Below are 18174 nucleotides of genomic sequence, written 5' to 3' on the forward strand. Positions count from 1 at the left end.
GAACATTTAAACACGTGGCTACAGTGATGGTGCAGGCGGGAGGGATTCAGATTTCTGGATAACTGGGGCTCTTTCTGGGGAAGGTGGGACCTCTACAGACAGGATGGTCTACATCTGAACCTGAGGGGCACAAATATCCTGGGGGGGAGATTTGTTAGTGCTCTTTGGGGGGGTTTAAACTAATGCAGCAGGGGCATGGGAACCTGGATTGTAGTTTTAGGGTAAGGGAGAATGCGAGTATAGAGGTCAGGAGCACAGATTTGACGTCGCAGGAGGGGGCCAGTGTTCAGGTAGGTGGTTTGAAGTGTGTCTACTTCAATGCCAGGAGTATACGAAACAAGGTAGGGGAACTGGCAGCATGGGTTGGTACCTGGGACTTCGATGTTGTGGCCATTTCGGATACATGGATAGAGCAGGGACAGGAATGGATGTTGCAGGTTCCGGGGTTTAGGTGTTTTAGTAAGCTCAGAGAAGGAGGCAAAAGAGGGGGAGGTGTGTCGCTGCGAGTCAAGAGCAGTATTACGGTGGCGGAGAGGATGCTAGATGGGGACTCTTCTTCCGAGGTAGTATGGGCTGAAGTTAGAAACAGGAAAGGAGAGGTCACCCTGTTGGGAGTTTTTTATAGGCCTCCTAATAGTTCTAGGGATGTAGAGGAAAGGATGGCGAAGATGATTCTGGATAAGAGCGAAAGTAACAGGGTAGTTATTATGGGAGACTTTAACTTTCCAAATATTGACTGGAAAAGATATAGTTCGAGTACAATAGATGGGTCGTTTTTTGTACAGTGTGTGCAGGAGGGTTTCCTGAAACAATATGTTGACAGGCCAACAAGAGGCGAGGCCACGTTGGATTTGGTTTTGGGTAATGAACCAGGCCAGGTGTTGGATTTGGAGGTAGGAGAGCACTTTGGGGACAGTGACCACAATTCGGTGACGTTTACGTTAATGATGGAAAGGGATAAGTATACACCGCAGGGCAAGAGTTATAGCTGGGGGAAGGTCAATTATGATGCCATTAGACGTGACTTGGGGGGATAAGGTGGAGAAGTAGGCTGCAAGTGTTGGGCACACTGGATAAGTGGGGCTTGTTCAAGGATCAGCTACTGCGTGTTCTTGATAAGTATGTACCGGTCAGACAGGGAGGAAGGCGTCGAGCGAGGGAACCGTGGTTTACCAAGGAAGTGGAATCTCTTGTTAAGAGGAAGAAGGAGGCCTATGTGAAGATGAAGTGTGAAGTTTCGGTTGGGGCGATGGATAGTTACAAGGTAGCGAGGAAGGATCTAAAGAGAGAGCTAAGACGAGCAAGGAGGGGACATGAGAAGTATTTGGCAGGAAGGATCAAGGAAAACCCAAAAGCTTTCTATAGGTATGTCAGGAATAAGCGAATGACTAGGGAAAGAGTAGGACCAGTCAAGGACAGGGATGGGAAATTGTGTGTGGAGTCTGAAGAGATAGGCGAGATACTAAATGAATATTTTTCGTCAGTATTCACTCAGGAAAAAGATAATGTTGTGGAGGAGACTGCTGAGCCCCAGGCTAATAGAATAGATGGCATTGAGGTACGTAGGGAAGAGGTGTTGGCAATTCTGGACAGGCTGAAAATAGATAAGTCCCCGGGACCTGATAGGATTTATCCTAGGATTCTCTGGGAGGCCAGGGAAGAGATTGCTGGACCTTTGGCTTTGATTTTTATGTCATCATTGGCTACAGGAATAGTGCCAGAGGACTGGAGGACAGCAAATGTGGTCCCTTTGTTCAAAAAGGGGAGCAGAGACAACCCCGGCAACTATAGACCGGTGAGCCTCACGTCTGTAGTGGGTAAAGTCTTGGAGGGGATTATAAGAGACAAGATTTATAATCATCTAGATAGGAATAATATGATCAGGGATAGTCAGCATGGCTTTGTGAAGGGTAGGTCATGCCTCACAAACCTTATTGAGTTCTTTGAGAAGGTGACTGAACAGGTAGACGAGGGTAGAGCAGTTGATGTGGTGTATATGGATTTCAGCAAAGCGTTTGATAAGGTTCCCCACGGTAGGCTATTGCAAAAAATACGGAGGCTGGGGATTGAGGGTGATTTAGAGATGTGGATCAGAAATTGGCTAGCTGAAAGAAGACAGAGGGTGGTGGTTGATGGGAAATGTTCAGAATGGAGTACAGTCACAAGTGGAGTACCACAAGGATCTGTTCTGGGGCCGTTGCTGTTTGTCATTTTTATCAATGACCTAGAGGAAGGCGCAGAAGGGTGGGTGAGTAAATTTGCAGACGATACTAAAGTCGGTGGTGTTGTCGATAGTGTGGAAGGATGTAGCAGGTTACAGAGGGATATAGATAAGCTGCAGAGCTGGGCTGAGAGGTGGCAAATGGAGTTTAATGTAGAGAAGTGTGAGGCGATTCACTTTGGAAGGAATAACAGGAATGCGGAATATTTGGCTAATGGTAAAGTTCTTGAAAGTGTGGATGAGCAGAGGGATCTAGGTGTCCATGTACATAGACCCCTGAAAGTTGCCACCCAGGTTGATAGGGTTGTGAAGAAGGCCTATGGAGTGTTGGCCTTTATTGGTAGAGGGATTGAGTTCCGGAGTCGGGAGGTCATGTTGCAGCTGTACAGAACTCTGGTACGGCCGCATTTGGAGTATTGCGTACAGTTCTGGTCACCGCATTATAGGAAGGACGTGGAGGCTTTGGAGCGGGTGCAGAGGAGATTTACCAGGATGTTGCCTGGTATGGAGGGAAAATCTTATGAGGAAAGGATGATGGACTTGAGGTTGTTTTCGTTGGAGAGAAGAAGTTTAAGAGGAGACTTAATAGAGGCATACAAAATGATCAGGGGGTTGGATAGGGTGGACAGTGAGAGCCTTCTCCCGTGGATGGATATGGCTGGCACGAGGGGACATAACTTTAAACTGAGGGGTAATAGATATAGGACAGAGGTCAGAGGTAGGTTCTTTACGCAAAGAGTAGTGAGGCCGTGGAATGCCCTACCTGCTACAGTAGTGAACTCGCCAACATTGAGTGCATTTAAAAGTTTATTGGATAAACATATGGATGATAATGGCATAGTGTAGGTTAGATGGCTTTTGTTTCGGTGCAACATCGTGGGCCGAAGGGCCTGTACTGCGCTGTATCGTTCTATGTTCTATGTTCTATGTTCTATGTTCTAAATGTGAGGTGATGCATTTTGGGAGATCAAATCAGGGCAGGACCTACTCAGTTAATAGTAGGGAGTGGGGAGAATTACGAACAAAGAGATCTCGGGGTACATAGAACATAGAACGATACAGCGCAGTACAGGCCCTTCGGCCCACGATGTTGCACCGAAACAAAAGCCATCTAACCTACACTATGCCATTATCATCCACATGTTTATCCAATAAACTTTTAAATGCCCTCAATGTTGGCGAGTTCACTACTGTAGCAGGTAGGGCATTCCACGGCCTCACTACTCTTTGCGTAAAGAACCTACCTCTGACCTCTGTCCTATATCTATTACCCCTCAGTTTAAAGTTATGTCCCCTCGTGCCAGTCATTTCCATCCGCGGGAGAAGGCTCTCACTGTCCACCCTATCCAACCCCCTGATCATTTTGTATGCCTCTATTAAGTCTTCTCTGAACCTTCTTCTCTCCAACGAAAACAACCGCAAGTCCATCAGCCTTTCCTCATAAGATTTTCCCTCCATACCAGGCAACATCCTGGTAAATCTCCTCTGCACCCGCTCCAAAGCCTCCACGTCCTTCCTATAATGCGGTGACCAGAACTGTACGCAATACTCCAAATGCGGCCGTACCAGAGTTCTGTACAGCTGCAACATGACCTCCCGACTCCGGAACTCAATCCCTCTACCAATAAAGGCCAACACTCCATAGGCCTTCTTCACAACCCTATCAACCTGGGTGGCAACTTTCAGGGATCTATGTACATGGACACCTAGATCCCTCTGCTCATCCACACTTTCAAGAACTTTTCCATTAGCCAAATATTCCGCATTTCTGTTATTCCTTCCAAAGTGAATCACCTCACACTTCTCTACATTAAACTCCATTTGCCACCTCTCAGCCCAGCTCTGCAGCTTATCTATATCCCTCTGTAACCTGCTACATCCTTCCACACTATCGACAACACCACCGACTTTAGTATCGTCTGCAAATTTACTCACTCACCCTTCTGCGCCTTCCTCTAGGTCATTGATAAAAATGACAAACAGCAACGGCCCCAGAACAGATCCTTGTGGTACTCCACTTGTGACTGTACTCCATTCTGAACATTTCCCATCAACCACCACCCTCTGTCTTCTTTCAGCTAGCCAATTTCTGATCCACATCTCTAAATCACCCTCAATCCCCAGCCTCCGTATTTTCTGCAATAGCCTACCGTGGGGAACCTTATCAAACACTTTGCTGAAATCCATATACACCACATCAACTGCTCTACCCTCATCTACCTGTTCAGTCACCTTCTCAAAGAACTCAATAAGGTTTGTGAGGCATGACCTACCCTTCACAAAGCCATGCTGACTATCCCTGATCATATTATTCCTATCTAGATGATTATAAATCTTGTCTCTTATAATCCCCTCCAAGACTTTACCCACTACAGACGTGAGGCTCACCGGTCTATAGTTGCCGGGGTTGTCTCTGCTCCCCTTTTTGAACAAAGGGACCACATTTGCTGTCCTCCAGTCCTCTGGCACTATTCCTGTAGCCAATGATGACATAAAAATCAAAGCCAAAGGTCCAGCAATCTCTTCCCTGGCCTCCCAGAGAATCCTAGGATAAATCCCATCAGGTCCCGGGGACTTATCTATTTTCAGCCTGTCCAGAATTGCCAACACCTCTTCCCTACGTACCTCAATGCCATCTATTCTATTAGCCTGGGGCTCAACATTCTCCTCCACAACATTATCTTTTTCCTGAGTGAATACTGACGAAAAATATTCATTTAGTATCTCGCCGATCTCTTCAGACTCTACACACAATTTCCCATCCCTGTCCTTGACTGGTCCAACTCTTTCCCTCGTCATTCGCTTATTCCTGACATACCTATAGAAAGCTTTTTGGTTTTCCTTGATCCTTCCTGCCAAATACTTCTCATGTCCCCTCCTTGCTCGTCTTAGCTCTCTCTTTAGATCCTTCCTCGCTACCTTGTAACTCTCCATCGCCCCAACTGAAACTTCACACCTCATCTTCACATAGGCCACCTTCTTCCTCTTAACAAGAGATTCCACTTCCTTGGTAAACCACGGTTCCCTCGCTCGACGCCTTCCTCCCTGCCTGACCGGTACATACTTATCAAGAACACGCAGTAGCTGATCCTTGAACAAGCCCCACTTATCCAGTGTGCCCAACACTTGCAGCCTACTTCTCCACCTTATCCCCCCCAAGTCACGTCTAATGGCACCATAATTGCCCTTCCCCCAGCTATAAATCTTGCCCTGCGGTGTATACTTATCCCTTTCCATCATTAACGTAAACGTCACCGAATTGTGGTCACTGTCCCCAAAGTGCTCTCCTACCTCCAAATCCAACACCTGGCCTGGTTCATTACCCAAAACCAAATGCAACGTGGCCTCGCCTCTTGTTGGCCTGTCAACATATTGTTTCAGGAAACCCTCCTGCACACACTGTACAAAAAACAACCCATCTATTGTACTCAAACTATATCTTTTACCGTCAATATTTGGAAAGTTAAAGTCTCCCATAATAACTACCCTGTTACTTTCGCTCTTATCCAGAATCATCTTCGCCATCCTTTCCTCTACATCCCTAGAACTATTAGGAGGCCTATAAAAAACTCCCAACAGGGTGACCTCTCCTTTCCTGTTTCTAACTTCAGCCCATACTACCTCGGAAGAAGAGTCCCCATCTAGCATCCTCTCCGCCACCGTAATACTGCTCTTGACTAGCAGCGCCACACCTCCCCCTCTTTTGCCTCCTTCTCTGAGCTTACTAAAACACCTAAACCCCGGAACCTGCAACATCCATTCCTGTCCCTGCTCTATCCATGTCTCCGAAATGGCCACAACATCGAAGTCCCAGGTACCAACCCACGCTGCCAGTTCCCCTACCTTATTTCGTATACTCCTGGCATTGAAGTAGACACACTTCAAACCACCTACCTGAACACTGGCCCCCTCCTGCGACGTCAAATCTGTGCTCCTGACCTCTGTACTCTCATTCTCCCTTACCCTAAAACTACAATCCAGGTTCCCATGCCCCTGCTGCATTAGTTTAAACCCCCCCAAAGAGCACTAACAAATCTCCCCCCCAGGATATTTGTGCCCCTCAGGTTCAGATGTAGACCATCCTGTCTGTAGAGGTCCCACCTTCCCCAGAAAGAGCCCCAGTTATCCAGAAATCTGAATCCCTCCCGCCTGCACCATCCCTGTAGCCACGTGTTTAAATGCTCTCTCTCCCTATTCCTCATCTCACTATCACGTGGCACGGGCAACAACCCAGAGATAACAACTCTGTTTGTTCTAGTTCTGAGCTTCCATCCTAGCTCCCTGAAAGCCTGCCTGACATCCTTGTCCCCTTTCCTACCTATGTCGTTAGTGCCAATGTGGACCTCGACTTGGGGCTGCTCCCCCTCCCCCTAAGGACCCGGAAAACACGATCCGAGACATCACGTACCCTTGCACCTGGGAGGCAACATACCAAACGTGAGTCTCTCACGCTCCCACAAAATCTCCTATCTGTGCCCCTGACTATAGAGTCCCCAATTACTAATGCTCTGCTCCTCTCCCCACTTCCCTTCTGAGCAACAGGGACAGACTCCGTGCCAGAGGCCCGTACCCCATGGCTTACCCCTGGTAAGTCCCCCCCCCCACAAGTATCCAAAGCGGTATACTTGTTTCTCAGGGGAACGACCGCAGGGGATCCCTGCACTGACTGCTTTTTCCCAGTCCCTCTTACAGTTACCCACCTATCTCCAATCTTTGGTGTAACTAATTCCCTGAAGCTGCTATCTATGACTCCTTCTGCCTCCCGAATGATCCGAAGTTCTTCCAACTCCAGCTCCAGTTCCCTAACTCGGTCTTGGAGGAGCTGGAGATGGCAGCACTTCCTGCAGGTAAAATCAGCAGGGACACTAACTGCATCCCTCACCTCAAACATCCTGCAGGAGGAACATTGCACTCCCTTCCCTGCCATTCCTCTCACTTTCTACCAAGATCTGGCTAACAACTAAATTAAATTTTTTGTAAAAAATAATAATAATATAATAAAATATGGTACTTACCTAAGACCAATGGGTTTTATTATTAGGTTAGAGGAGGAGGGCGGGTGGGAGACACTACACGTGTAGTGTCTCGGGTTTCCTCTCCACCAGAATTTATTGGTGAGGGTCTTCCCAGACGTCTGCGGGTCGACTTCCTGTTCCCGCCTAAAACACTAATTAAAAAAAAAAAATTCTCAGCTCCTGCTGAAATTGACTAACCAGCCAGCTCCACTCCCGCCGAAATCGACTGGCCTGCCCCTGCAAAGACAAGTGCTTTTAAAGGACAGACTTACCTCCCAGCAGTCACTTCCGCACTGCTCCCGCTGAAACTGACTCACCAGCTGTTCTCCCGCCGAAATCGACTGGCCTGCCCCTGCAAAGACAAGTGGACAGGACAAGGACAGACTTACCTCCCAATAACCACTTCCGCACTGCTCCCGCTGAAACTGACTCACCAGCTGTTCTCCCGCCGAAATCGACAGGTTCATAGCTCCTTGAAGGTGGAGTCGCAGGTGGACAGGGTGGTGAAGAAGGCATTCAGCATGCTCGATTTTATTGGTCAGAATATTTAATACAGGAGTTGGGACATCTTGTTGAAGTTGTACAAACCTCTTCATTCACCTGAGGAAGGAGCAGTGCTCCAAAAGCTTGTGATTTGAAACAAACCTGTTGGACTTTAACCTGGTGTTGTAAGACTTCTTACAAAGTTGTACAAGACATTGGTAAGACCACACTTGGAATACTGTGTGCAGTTCTGGTCACCCTATTATAGAAAGGATGTTATTAAACTAGAAAGAGTGCAGAAAAGATTTACTAGGATGTTACCGGAACTTGATAGTTTGAGTTATAAGGAGAGGCTGGATAGACTGGGACTTTTTTCCCTGGAGCGTAGGAGGCTTAGGGGTGATCTTATAGAGGTCTACAAAATAATGAGGGGCATAGATAAGGTAGATAGTCAACATCTTTTGTGGGCGGCATGGTAGCACAGTGGTTAACACAGTTGCTTCACAGCTCCAGGGACCCAGGTTCGATTCCCGGCTTGGGTCACTGTCTGTGTGGAGTCTGCACGTTCTACCTGTGTCTGCGTGATATTCCTCCGGGTGCTCCGGTTTCTTCCCACAGTCCAAAGATGTGCAGGTTAGGTGGATTGGCCATGCTACATTGCCCTTAGTGTCCAAATTTGCCCTTAGTGTTGGGTGGGGTTACTGGGTTATGGGGATAGGGTGGAGGTGTTGACCTTGGGTAGGGTGCTCTTTCCAAGAGCCGGTGCAGACTCGATGGGCTGAATGGCCTCCTTCTGCACTCTAAATTCTATGATATTTTCCCAAAGGTAGAGGAGTCTAGAACTAGAGGGCAGAGGTTTAAGGTGAGAGGAGAGACATACAAAAGATACCAGAGGGGAAATTTCTTCACACAGAGGGTGGTGACATCTGGAACGAGCTGCCAGAGGCAGTGGTAGAGGCGGGTACAATTTTGTCCTTTAAAAAGCAGTTAGACAGTTACATGGGCAGGGTGGGTATAGAGGGATATGGGTCAAATGCGGGCAAGTGGGTCTAGCTTAGTGATAGAAACTGGGCGGCATGGACAAGCTGGGCCGAACGGCCTGTCTCCATGCTGTAAACATCTATCACTGTTTGACTCTCTCAACTCTCGTCTCAGCCTTCTTCTCTCCAGGTTAACAGAGGGCCCCTCTCAGTTTTCTCTTTTCTAAAGCAAAGTGCCCCTTCCTGCTCGAGGTACATAACTGAATGAGTTTGTTAGCGATACATCGTTTGAGGCTCTAGTTTATTCCAGTTCTGTAAGGCAGGGTGAGAGAGGCTGGCGTCTTGGCGCCAAACAGGCAATTCCATATTTTATCTGATCATCAATCTCCGCTTCCAACAATGTTAATCACATATTTCTCAACAGATTTGAGATGGAACAGGGTTATTTTTAAACTGTGTTTATTCAGACCCACCCACAATTGTTTACTTCGTAAACTGCTGGATGAATTATGATTTAGACGATCCAATTTTTATTGACTGGTGTTGAGGTTTTTTCTTTGCTTTCAGGAACAGAGGAGGGTTTTTGATTCCCTGTTCTCCTCACGGAGAGGCATACGGAAGAAGATCGTGAATTTAAAGAAAGATTAAACAGCCCAAACGGGGGTAATGGTTCATGATTGAATGGATTTTCCTGCAAAATACCCTGCCCTTTTAAGGTAAAGGAAAATTCAGTCAGGAATTTTTGTGGGTGGGAAACTGATGTTTCGGCCAAGAAGTTCAAAGTTCAGAGCAAGTTGTCAAAAATATAACTGTTGGTCCTTGACGGGCAGAGTTTGCGATGCCAAAAATATCATCACGCATGTGTGGGTTAATTTGTTTGGATCAGGTCATGACTCATTTATTTAGTCTTAATCGTCACAGCACAGGATGCCCGAGGAAGATCCCAATCTGTACCCTGTCTCGCGGACAAATACTTCAAATGTTTTCGCTTTGAAGAGGAATTGCAAAGCCTTTGCTCACACAATAAGGGTGACTTTCTGACCTCAGGCCCCGCCTAGGAGTCTTGGCTGCCCGGAAGCTATTTCAGAAATTGTGCCCGAGGAATTCTCACGTGGCAAAAGGGTGCAGTCAAACATGTGATGGACGAGAGACAGAGAGAGAGCGTGTGAGGTTATTTTGAAAAACAAACCCCTGGCATCCCCTGGGACCCAGTTACCAGTGGATGTGTGTGTCGCAGAAATATTGCAGACTGGATTCGCCATCCCTGAGACTAAGTGTTGACGCCGGGGCAGGATTCGTGGGGTTCCACGACAGCAAATCTGGTGCTGCACCTGGGTCGATTCAGCGACTGTGGAGGGGCTGGCACCGGCGCCACGTGGAACACAATCGATTCCAATGGGATTCACCGGGTTCATGATTAGCACTCGGGAGGCTGACAAGCTGCAGTCGCACATACACATTACACTCTCCACACACACCATCCCAGCACTGGTTATGCTGGAGCGTGCCCATACTGCTGATGGGTTGGCTGGGGCCAGAGGGCACCTGGGGGGACACCCATACGACCTGTGGCACAATGTTCCCAGCGGGTAGTCAGCGGCGTGCGCAGCTGCATGGCTGCCTTGCAGGTCGTGGCAATGGTGTTCCGTGCTCATCCACCCCGACCCCACAGACCACCCTCCGCCCGCTACTCCCCCCGGCCCTGGCAGAAGCCCACCCGGCCAGCAGCACAGCTGTCAGCAAACTCTGGCGATGTTGGGCACTTTCCGCACCCCCTCTCCCTCCCTCTCCGCAGCCATGGTGCTGATTTCCTGATTTTTAAAAGCACAAGTGAACCTCGCCATCGGGAATTCCCCCTGTTGGAGGCGCAGAATCGCGGAGGCCCCGGAGGATACCGGGTCAGGCCCACTAATGATATACCAAGAGTGTTTACTGTATGTGTATTAGAAATCTAGTGCTAGGAAACAGATAGTTAACAGTAACTTTGACATTTTAAAAAAAATATATATAATTTTTTTTAAAAAATACTTTAATTAATTGACGCAATGTCAGTTAGAGGGGTGCAGTGCTCTGACTGTGAGATGTGGCAGGTCCGGGAGGCTTCCAGCGTCCCGGATTGCTTCATCTGCAGAAAGTGCACCCAACTGGGGCTCCTCACAGACCGCATGGTTCGGTTGGAGCAGCAATTGGATGCACTTAGGTGCATGCAGGGGGCGGAAAGCGTCATAGATCGCAGTTATATAAATGTGGTCACACCCAAGGTGCAGGCAGAGAAATGAGTGACCACCAGAAAGGGCAGGCAGTCAGTGCAGGAATCCCATGTGGTTGTCCCCCTCTCGAACAGGTATACCCCTTTGGATACTGTCGGGGGGGATAGCCTATCAGGGGAAAACAGCAGCAGCCAGAGCAGTGGCACCACGGCTGGCTCTGATGTTCAGAAGGGAGGGTCAAAGCGCAGAAGAGCAATAGTCATAGGGGACTCTATAGTCAGGGGCACAGATAGGCGCTTCTGTGGACGTGAAAGAGACTCCAGGATGGTATGTTGCCTCCCTGGTGCCAGGGTCCAGGATGTCTCCGAACAGGTAGAGGGCATCCTGAAGGGGGAGGGCAAACAGGCAGAGGTCGTTGTACATATTGGTACTAACGACATAGGCAGGAAGGGGCATGAGGTCCTGCAGCAGGAGTTCAGGGAGCTAGGCAGAAAGTTAAAAGACAGGACCTCTAGGGTTGTAATCTCGGGATTACTCCCTGTGCCACGTGCCAGTGAGGCTAGAAATAGGAAGATAGAGCAGCTAAACACGTGGCTAAACAGCTGGTGTAGGAGGGAGGGTTTCCGTTATCTGGACCACTGGGAGCTCTTCCGGGGCAGGTGTGACCTGTATAAGAAGGAGGGGTTGCATCTAAACCGGAGAGGCATAAATATCCTGGCCGCGAGGTTTGCTAGTGTCACACGGGAGGGTTTAAACTAGTATGGCAGGGGGGTGGGCACGGGAGCAATAGGTCAGAAGGTGAGAGCATTGAGGGAGAACTAGGGAATAGGGACAGTGGGGCTCTGAGGCAGAGCAGACAGGGTGAAGTTGCTGAACACAACGGGTCTGGTGGCCTGAAGTGCATATGTTTTAATGCAAGGAGCATTACGGGTAAGGCAGATGAACTGAGAGCTTGGATTAGTACTTGGAACTATAGGGCGTCATTCTCCGACCCCCCAGCGGGTCGGAGAATGGCCGTTGGCCCCCGTGAATCCCGCCCCCGCCGGTTGCCGAAGTCTCCGAAGGGAGAAAAGTCGGCGGGGCGTTAATGGCGCCGCTGCCGTCGGAGAATGTCACGGGTCTGCGCAAGGCAGCCGATTTTGGGCCTGCCGATATTCTCCCGTCCGGATGGGCCGAAGTCCCGTCGACGTGATGACCGTTCACGTCGACATAAATCAAACCTCCTTTTAATCGGCGTCAACCTGTGCTCCAGGTTCACGCCGACCAGCGTGGAGGTGAGTGACGGCCTGGGGGGTTGGCCGCTGGGCAGGCGATGGCGTGGCCGCAGTCTGAATGTGTGGGGAGAGGTGTGTCTCGGGTTGTGTGTGTGTGTGTGCGGCGGGGGGGGGGGGGGGGGTGGTTAGAGTGGGCAGGTCTCCGGGGGAGTGCCGGGAGGGGGGTCCATGCCGGGGAGGAGGATGGGGGAGTCCGTGCCGGGGAGGAGGTTGGGGTCCGTGCCGGGGAGGAGGTTGGGGGGGGGGGGGGGGGGGGTCCGTGCCGGGGAGGGGGTTGGGGGGGTCCGTGCCGGGGAGGAGGTTGGGGGGGTCCGTGCTGGGGAGGAGGTTGGGGTCCGTGCCGGGGAGGAGGTTGGGGGGGTCCGTGCCGGGGAGGAGGTTGGGGGGGGTCCGTGCCGGGGAGGGGGATGGGGGGTCCGTGCCGGGGAGGAGGATGGGGGGGACCGTGCCGGGGAGGGGGATGGGGGGGGGGTCCGTGCCGGGGAGGGGGGGTGCGAGGGCAAGTGAGTTGGTCCACCTGGCCAGGTGCCAGCCTCCAACAGTTGGACCCATGCGGTCCATGCCACCTGGCTGGGGGGAAGGAGGGGATATGGGCAATGATGACATGTTGTCGTTCCCCCCCCCCCCCGCCCCCCCCAACCAGGCCGTCATGTTTTCCGATCATCCAGCGATGTTGGCCGCCGTGGCGGCAGCCGCTAATGTCCATGTTGCCCTGGATGAGGAGGAGGAGGAGGAGCGTGCCAGAGAGGCGGCGCAGGCTGCCGCAGAGGGGCAGGCGGCAGCCGCCCAGGCTGGAGGGACACCTGACCGACAGGACGAGGAGGGGGAGGAGGACGTCGCGGCCCCACGGCAACGGAGGCACCCGAGGGCGCCCCGTGTGTACCGGCCCCGGCAGTCATACCAGGACCTCACGGACCGGGAATGCAGGAGGAGACTCCGGATGAGGCGGGAAACCGTGGCACACATCTGCCACCGGCTGGCACACCTGTCACCGCGTGGCACTGGCGGGGGACACCCTCTCCCCGTGTCCGTCAAGGTTACGGTGGCCCTGAACGTTTATGCAACGGGGTCATTCCAGGCACCGAGTGGGGACCTGTCCGGCATATCGCAGACATCGGTGCATCGGTGCATCCGGGCAGTGACAGACGCCCTATATGCCATGGCGCACCGCTACATCCGCTTCCCTGTGGACCGGGCCAGCCAAGATGCCCGGGCCGTGGGCTTCTCTGCTGTGGCCGGGTTCCCCATGGTCCAGGGCGCGATCGATGGGATGCACGTCGCCGTGCGGCCACCTGCAGTTAACAGGGCCGTGTTCACCAATAGGAAGGGGACCTATTCGATGAACATACAGGTGGTCTGCGACCACCGCATGATGATCCTGCACGTCTGCACCCGTTACCCAGGCAGTGTACACGACTCATACGTGTTGTCACGGTCATCCATCCCCAGCATGTACGAGGGACGCCATCCCCGGCTGAGGGGCTGGTTGCTGGGCGACAGGGGCTACCCATTGCGATCGTGGCTGATGACGCCTATACGGAGGCCACGCAATGAGGCGGAGAACCGCTACAATGATGCCCATGTAGCGACAAGGGGAGTGATAGAGAGGTGCTTTGGCGTGCTGAAGATGCGTTTCAGGTGCCTGGACCCTCCAGTGGCGGTCAGATAGGGTCGGCCGCATCATTGTGGTGTGCTGCGTCCTGCACAACATAGCCCAGCAGAGGGGCGATGTGCCGCAGGCAGAGGAGGGCGGAGTGGAGGAGCAGCAGGAAGAGGCGCAGTCCTCCCCAGATGAGGGGGATGGGGGTAATGGTCAGGGCAGACGGGCTAGACACAGGCGGGTGGCTGTCCACCGTTACCGGCTGGCCCAGCGGGCACGGGACAGACTGATAGCCGCCCGCTTCACTGACTAGATGGGCGTGGGAATCGGGTAGTATGGCCACAGACCGCACACCATGGCAACAGCCAACCACCCACACCCCACACCCATCCACCCACCCAGCACCCTCACCCCCCACCCCACCCGCATGCACCTCCCCCCCCCCCCCCATTGCCGATCCACCTGCGGCACAATGGCCGGGCTCACACAGTTGCGGGTGGACGCGTGTCTATCGCAGGCCATGGAGGATGATGACAACCCGCCCTGCGGTGAGCTCCTGGCTCCACATCGTTGGACTATGTCTGACCCATGGCCACAGTACCACCATCCACCCGGACCATCCCTGCATGCGGCTATGACACTGCAGCGCACGGTCCCGTCCTCTGCCCGGGGGGATGTTGATGGCGGCCCAGGGGGAAGGGGGCAGACTCACCTGGGGCTGAGGTAAGACCACCCCTCACACACACACTTGCGCTCAACGTACATGACACGCCCGCACACTTTGGACAGAGCACAAAGGCAGCTTCGGTAGGTGTAACATTGACTTTAATAACGAACGGAGTTCATGCACGTGCCCTAGCCCCTAAAACTCATCTGTGCCCTGCACCCGTGCCAACTTACTCAGTGTCTAATTGTTTGGCCTTACGGGCCCTTTGACTACGTCTACGTGGTTCCCCAGACGGTACAGCAGAACTGGAGGTGGACTCCTGTGATTCCTGCCCTCTGACACGGGATCCCTTCGGCGGCCGTTTCCTGGGGCGTCCTGGCCTAGATGGGCCAGGCTGCGGCCCGGGCAACTGGGATGGCGAGCTGCCAGCCTGTCCTGCCCGTTGCCCACCCGATGCACCTGGGATGGAAGGGGGGGAGTCCGAGGTGTCGCGGTGTTCTGGGACCTCCCCTACAGGGGGAGCCGGGACGGACCACACCACCTCCTTCTCCCTCGGGGTGCCCGATGGCCCCCAGGCCTCTACATGGGTGGGGGATGCGAACGGACTGGCCATCCGACGCCCCCCCGACATCTGGCGCTGCCAGTCCTGGAGGCCCGTGCTGGTATCGACAGGGGTCTGCAGGTTTGCAGCCATGGAGCCCAGGGGGTTGGCAAACCCTGTCTGTGACAGTGCGACGCCGGCTCGCACATGGCCACTGGCACCGATGCCCTCAGCGATGGCCTGCTGAGACTGGGCCATGGCCTGCAGAGACTGGGCCATGGTGTTGAGCGCCTCTGCCATCTGGCGCTGGCACTGGCACATGGCCTCCTATGAGAGGGCAGCCATGTCCTGGGCCACAGACGCCGCCTGCACGGAAAGCCCCAGGCCTCGCAAACCGTTCCCCACGTCTGACACCGTCGCACCCATTGCCTCCACCGCGGACGCCACCCGTGCGGTGTCGGCCTGGGTGGCACGTATGACCGACACCACTTCCAGCTCCTGGATGCGGGTGGACTCCTCCACCTGCGACTGCAGCCGCCGCAAGCCGCCCGTCACCCTCTTCGCTCGTCTCCGGGTCGGTGGTTGCATCGGATCTATGTGTGGGTGTGGTTACTCCAGGAACCCGGGATCCATCTGGGCGGCAGATGTTCGCTTGGGCTGGGCTGCGGCCCGGGCGACTGGGATGGCGAGCTGCCAGCCTGTCCTGCCCGTTGCCCACCCGATGCACCTGGGACGGAAGGGGGGGAGTCCGAGGTGTAGCGGTGTACCGGGACCTCCCCTACAGGGGGACCCGGGACGGACCACAGCACCTCCTCCTCCCTCGGGGTGCCCGATGGCCCCCAGGCCTCTACATGGGTGGGGGATGCGAACGGACTGGCCATCCGACGCCCCCTCGACATCTGGCGCTGCCAGTCCTGGAGGCCCGTGCTGGTATCGACAGGGGTCTGCAGGTTTGCAGCCATGGAGCCCAGGGGATTGGCAAACCCTGTCTGTGACTGTGCGACACCGGCTCGCACATGGGCAATGGCGCCGATGCCCTCAGCGATGGCCTGCAGAGACTGGGCCATGGCCTGCAGAGACTGGGCCATGGCCTGCAGAGACTGGGCTATGGCCTGCTGAGACTGGGCTATGGCCTGTTGAGACTGGGCTATGGACTGCAGAGACTGGGCTATGGACTGCAGAGACTGGGCCATGGCATTGAGCCCCTCTGCCATCTGGCGCTGGCACTGGTTCATGGCCTCCTGTGAGAGGGCAGCCATGTCCTGGGCCACAGACGCCGCCTGCACGGAAAGCCCCAGGCCTCGCAAACCGTTCCCCATGTCTGACACCATCGCACCCATTGCCTCCACCGCGGACGCCACCCGTGCGGTGTCGGCCTGGGTGGCACGTATGACCGGCACCACTCCCAGCTCCTGGACGCGGGTGGACTCCTCCACCTGCGACTGCAGCCGCCGCAAGCCGGCCGATACCCTCTTCGCTCGTCTCCGGTTCGGTGGTTGCATCGGATCCATGGGTGGGTGTGGTAACTCCAGGAACCCGGGATCCATCTGGGCGGCAGATGTTCGCTTGGGCTGGGCTGCCCTCCGACCGCCCAGCCCCTCTGCTGCTCCTACCTCCACCTGCTGTACCGGGACGGCTGTGTTGTGCGCACCAGTGAGTGTAGCAGACGCCTCATCACTAAAGTGCCCAACCGAGGTGAGTGTTTCTGCGATGGTGGAGGGTGTTGGTGACAGCAGTGGCGTTGTGTCGTGCTCTTCGTCCCACTCTGAGTCCATGGCACTTTGGGGTGGGGGTTCGTCTCCACCCATCCACTCTGAGTCACTGTCCGGTATTTCGTCTTCCCGGGTAGTGGTGTCCCGGGTAGTGGTGTCCCGGGTAGTGGTGTCCCGGGTAGTGGTGTCCCGGGTAGTGGTGTCCCGGGTAGTGGTGTCCCGGGTAGTGGTGTCCTTGGTAGTGGTGTCCTGGGTAGTGGTGTCCTGGCTCGGATGTGATGGGGGCCTGTGGCTGCCCCCCTCGTCGCTGGGTGGTCGCTCCCGCACGTGACGGGGGTGTCGTCTCCCTGTTGTTCCAGGTCTCTCCGTCTCCCGTGGTGTGCGAGGGGCATCCTGCGGGCGTCGCATGCTGGAGGGTCCGTGTCTCTCCGTCTCCCGTGGTGTGCAAGGGGCATCCTGCGGGCGTCGCATGCTGGAGGGTTCGGGTCTCTCTGTCTCCCGTGGCCTCCGAGGGGCATCCTGCGGGCGTCGCACGCTGGAGGGTCCGGGTCTCTCTGTCTCCCGTGGCCTCCGAGGGGCATCCTGCGGGCATTGCATGCTGGAGGGTCCGGGTCTCTCTGTCTCCCGTGGCCTCCGAGGGGCATCCTGCGGGCGTCGCATGCCGGAGGGTCCGGGTCTCTCCGTCTCCCGTGGCCTCCGAGGGGCATCCTGCGGGCGGTCTGCATCTGCGGGATGGGTGCCTGGACGTTTGCTCCTGCGATACACAATGAAGCATGCATGGTTAGACATCAGGCAGTGATCAGGTGATATGGGGGAGGGGGATATAGGGGAGGGGGGATATGGGGACGGGCTGTCAGTGGCTCACTTGCTACTACGCCCCCGACCTCTGCATCAGCAACCTCCCGGTCCTCAGGTCCGCCAGCCAGTTCCAGGGCCCCTTCCTCGTGTTCGGTCAGTGGCCTCTCATCAGCGGGGCCTCCTCCAGTCCTCACATGCTCCCTGGTGTTGTGTGCGCGCTTCTCCTGTGGGTGGGGGGTGGGGGGTGGGTGGGGGTGGTGGCAGGGGTAAAAGGCAACAGTGTTAGACAGGTATATGAATGCACGCCATCGGTTGCGCGTGCATTGCAGAGGTTAAGGTTAGGGCTGGATTCACTTGGGGATATGGGGGGTATGGGGGAGGGGGGGAATATGGGAGAGGGGGATATGGGGGAGGGGGGATATGGGGGAGGGGGGATATGGGGGAGGGGGGATATGGGGGTGGGGGGATATGGGGGAGGGGGATATGGGGGAGGGGGGATATGGGGGAGGGGGATATGGGGGAGAGGGGATATGGGGGAGGGGGGATATGGGGGAGGGGGGATATGGGGGAGGGGGAGATATGGGGGAGGGGGGATATGGGGGAGGGGGGATATGGGGGAGGGGGGATATGGGGGAGGGGGGATATGGGGATATGGGGGAGGGGAGGATATGGG

Source organism: Scyliorhinus torazame, chromosome X (genome assembly GCF_047496885.1).
Source record: "Scyliorhinus torazame isolate Kashiwa2021f chromosome X, sScyTor2.1, whole genome shotgun sequence".
Taxonomy (NCBI): domain Eukaryota; kingdom Metazoa; phylum Chordata; class Chondrichthyes; order Carcharhiniformes; family Scyliorhinidae; genus Scyliorhinus; species Scyliorhinus torazame.